This window comes from Myodes glareolus, chromosome 12 (assembly GCF_982192425.1).
Source record: "Myodes glareolus chromosome 12, mMyoGla1.1, whole genome shotgun sequence".
Taxonomy (NCBI): Eukaryota; Metazoa; Chordata; class Mammalia; order Rodentia; family Cricetidae; genus Myodes; species Myodes glareolus.
The window spans coordinates 54,174,876-54,179,433 of NC_142037.1; the positions used below are offsets into that span (position 1 = coordinate 54,174,876).

A 4,558-nucleotide genomic window follows, 5' to 3' on the forward strand; every position below is an offset into this window, starting at 1 on the left:
ATGTATTTTCTCATTATTTAAATAATAAAAAATAATAGGTGTCTCCTCGTTTCTTTTCATATATATTGAATATATATGCCAAATAGTTAACAAGCTTAATAGCAATATTACTTGTGCTTTCATTACTGGTGTACCTTAGTCATTTTCTACTTTTCTATGACTTTGAAAATGATCTTGTACAGTAGTGGCTTCTTATTATCCAGAAATGTACTAGGAATAGGTGTAATCTCATTATACTCACAACCACTCAGTAGAAAATATGTAATATGCATTTGAATATCTCTGAGAGAGCTGAGTACAGTTGAATAGCTTCATTTTCTCTGCTAGAAAATGGTACAATTACATTTATTTTTTTAAATGAATATTTCATAAAATTATGCAGTAACAACCAGTTCAAATGCAGTTGCCATTTGCTTAGGAGAAATCTGTGATAAGCTAAACCTCCAATTTAGAGAATGGAAATTTAAGGTGCAGCTCATACCAAAATGAAATCAGGCACAATGGTGTTAGTTATCTCAATTTTATAATCACATTTTTATTGCTTTTTCACCCAATTGAACTCAAATATAAATATGTCATTAGCTCTTAATAGCTTAGGTAAGGATTATAAAATATATCAAATTTCACAAACTAAGACGCAAAATTTTATGAGTATTTTAATAATTCTGGAACATAAATATTTGAAATTATAAGTTCTAAAGCAAGTTTTATTTGTAAATATTTGGAAACCTCATAGCATTATATTAAATCTATGCTTACCATTTACTTTCTTTTTTTTTTAACTGCATTTTCTTTATTTTGCATACTTTTAATTTCGGAACAAAATAAACAACAAAAAAAATACACAATACACAATACCCAACCCTGCTATTCTGTGGGAGGGGATTTTCCTGCCTTAAGGCACAAGACAGGATAAGAGATCCTCTAGCATGAGCAAAGAGAGCCAGGTAGTTCAGGGCCAGTCAAGGCTGCTGGGGGAGGACAGGGAAACTATACAGAGGACATGGTCTTCCCAGGGCATCTCTAATCTACTTCTTCCATGCGGGAGGCATCTTCATCACCCTCAAGTGGGGGGATCTCATCAGGAACAGCAGCACTGGGCTCCTCTGCTGTCACCTCATCTTCATCAATGCCCAGGCCTAGTTTGATCATGCAGTAGATGCGGTTGGAGTGGGTCTGGGGATCCTCAAGTGAGAAGCCAGAGGAGAGCAGCACAGTTTCAAACAGCAGCACCACCAGGTCCTTAACAGCTTTGTCATTCTTGTCAGCTTCAGCCTTCTGCCTCAGGGTCTCCACAATGGGGTGGTCAGGGTTGATCTCTAGGTGCTTTTTAGCCATCATGTAACCCATTGTAGAGTTGTCTCGAAGTGCCTGGGCCTTCATGATCCTCTCCATGTTGGCTGTCCAGCCATAGGTGCTGGTCACAATGCAGCAGGGTGAAGACACAAGCCTATTGGAGATTGTCACCTTCTCAACCTTCTTATCCAAAATCTCCTTCATGAGCTTGCAGAGATTCTCAAACTTTGCCTTGCTCTCCTCCGTCTTCTTCTTCTCTTCCTCATCCTCTGGTAGCTCCAGGCCCTCCTTAGTCACGGAGACCAGGCTCTTTCCATCAAACTCCTTGAGCTGCTGCACGCAGTATTCATCAATGGGCTCAGTCATGTACACCACCTCAAAGCCCCGCTTCCGCACATGTTCCACAAAGGCAGAGTTGGCCATCTGCTCTTTGCTCTCACCAGTGATATAGTAGATGGACTTCTGTGTTTCCTTCATGCGAGACACATACTCTGACAGGGAGGTCATCTTATCTCCAGACTGAGAGGTGTGATAGCGGAGCAGCTCAGAGAGGCGCCGATGGTTAATAGAATCTTCATGGATCCCAAGCTTTAAATTCTTGGAGAAGGCCTCATAGAATTTCTTGTAGTTTTCTTTGTCTTCAGCCAACTCAGAGAAGAGCTCAAGGCACTTCTTCACGATGTTCTTGCGGATGACTTTCAGGATCTTGCTCTGCTGCAGCATTTCTCGGGTGATGTTCAAGGGCAGGTCCTCAGAGTCAACCACGCCGTGGATGAAGTTGAGGTACTCAGGTATCAGCTCGTCACAGCTGTCCATGATGAACACACAGCGGACATAGAGTTTGATGTTGTTCTTCTTCTTCTTGTTCTCAAAAAGGTCAAAGGGAGCTCGCCGAGGAATGAAGAGCAATGCTCTGAATTCCAACTGACCTTCCACAGAAAAGTGCTTGACTGCCAAGTGGTCCTCCCAATCATTGGTGAGACTCTTATAGAATTCACCATACTCCTCTTGAGTGATGTCATCAGGGTTTCTGGTCCAAATGGGCTTAGTCTTATTCAGCTCTTCCTGATCAATGTATTTCTCCTTAATCTTCTTTGTCTTCTTTTTCTTATCTTTGCCACTGTCATCCTCCTCATCCGATCCCACATCTTCAATCTTTGGCTTCTCCTCGTCATCCTTATCTTCCTCCTCTTTCTCACCCTTCTCTTCCTCTGCCTCATCGTCACTGATCTACTTCTCTCGTTCCTTCTCCAGATAGAGGGTGATAGGATAGCCTATGAACTGTGAGTGCTTCTTCACCACTTCCTTGACCCTCCTCTCCTCCAGGTATTCTGTCTGGTCTTCTTTGAGATGAAGAATCACTTTGGTACCCCGGCCAAGGGGATCGCCGTGGTCGGCACGAACTGTGAAGGACCCACCAGCAGAGGACTCCCAGGCATACTGCTCGTCGTCATTGTGCTTTGTGATCACAACCACTTTCTCCGCCACCAGATAGGCTGAGTAGAACCCAACTCCAAACTGCCCAATCATGGAGATGTCTGCACCAGCCTGCAGAGCCTCCATGAAAGCCTTTGTGCCAGACTTAGCAATGGTTCCCAAGTTATTTATGAGGTCAGCCTTGGTCATGCCAATGCCTGTGTCCACCAAAGTCAGCGTACGCTCCTGAGGGTTGGGGATGATGTCAATTTTCAGCTCTTTACCACTGTCCAACTTGGAAGGGTCTGTCAGGCTCTCATAGCGAATCTTGTCCAAGGCATCAGAAGCATTGGAGATCAGCTCTCGAAGGAGAATTTCCTTGTTCGAATAAAAAGTATTGAAGATTAAGGACATGAGCTGAGCAATTTCTGCCTGGAAGTCAAAGGTCTCCACCTCTTCCTCTCCATGATGCACTTCCTCAAGCATCTTGACAGGAAAGCCAAGTAGTAGCACAGAGCAGGGTAGGCACGGAGGGCATCCGTCTCGCATGCCAAGCCTAGGCTGCGCGGGGGTGACTCAAGAGAGACCATTTACTTTCTAAAACATAATTTGTTTTCTTATAGAAAGAGCAATTAAGAATAATTGTAAAACAATGTCTTTTGATAGGACAATATGCACAAATTGTGTAATTTTGTGAATATTATAATTTTAAACATTAAAGTAATGTTTTAACATATAAAGTAGTATATGATAAATAATTATTGAAAGTATTAGCACAATAAAATATTAAATAAATAACATTTCAACTATGTGAAACTTTATAATAATAAAATTTGTTTGCCTCACTCAGTAAAGCATTTTCTATTTCCATCCATTTGCATGCAAAATTCAAGATGTCATTGTTTTTTACCGCTGAGTAAAACTCTAATGTGTATATGTTCCACACCTTCTTTAACCATTCTTCTATTGAGGGGCACCTAGGTTGTTTCCAGGTTCTGGCTATTACAAATAGTGCTGCTATGAACATAATTGAACAAATGCTTTTGTGGTATGATAGGGCCTCTCTTGGGTATATTCCCAAGAGTGGAATTGCTGGGTATTGAGGGAGGTTGACTGCCAGTTTCCTGAGAAACCGCCACACTGATTTCCACAGTGGCTGCACAAGTTTGCATTCCCACCAACAATGGATGAGAGTTCCCCTCTCTCCACATCCTCTCCAGCATAGGTTATCATTGGTGTTTTTGACTTTAGCTAATCTGACCGGCGTAAAATGGTATCTCACAGTTGTTTTGATTTGCATTTCCCTGATCACTAAGGATGTTGAGCATGACCTTAAGGGTCTTTTGGCCATTCGAAGTTCTTCTGTTGAGAATTCTCTGTTCAGAACAGCACCCCATTTTTTAATTGGGTTAATTAGAGTTTTATTGTCTAGTTTCTTGAGTTCTTTGTATATTTTGGAGATCAGGCCTTTGGAACCTTCATCCGACGATGGATGGCAATACAGACGGAGACCCACATTGGAGCACCGGACTGAGCCCCCCAAGGTCCAAATGAGGAGCAGAAGGAAGAAGAACATGAAAAAGGAAATCAGGACTGCGAGGGGTGCGATCACCCACTGATACAAGGGGACTGATCTAATGAGAGTTCACCAAGGTCAGTTGGATTGGGACTGAACAAGCACGTGATCCAACCAGATTCTCTGAATGTGGCCGGATTCTCTGAATGTGGCTGGCCTGGAGTCTTTCTGAAAAGCCATTGACAATGAAACTGGGACTTTTTTGTTTCCTCTGCATATACTGGATTTTTGGGATCCAGTCTGTTTGGATACTCACCTTCCTGGACCTGG

The 4,558-nt window shown here is 42.3% G+C and overlaps 1 pseudogene; it reads right to left on the minus strand.

The window, feature by feature from the left end:
* Positions 1-783: 783 nt before the first annotated feature.
* LOC148120268 (heat shock protein HSP 90-beta pseudogene) lies at positions 784-3,218 on the minus strand (annotated as a pseudogene).
* Between the last annotated feature and the right edge of the window lie 1,340 nt (positions 3,219-4,558).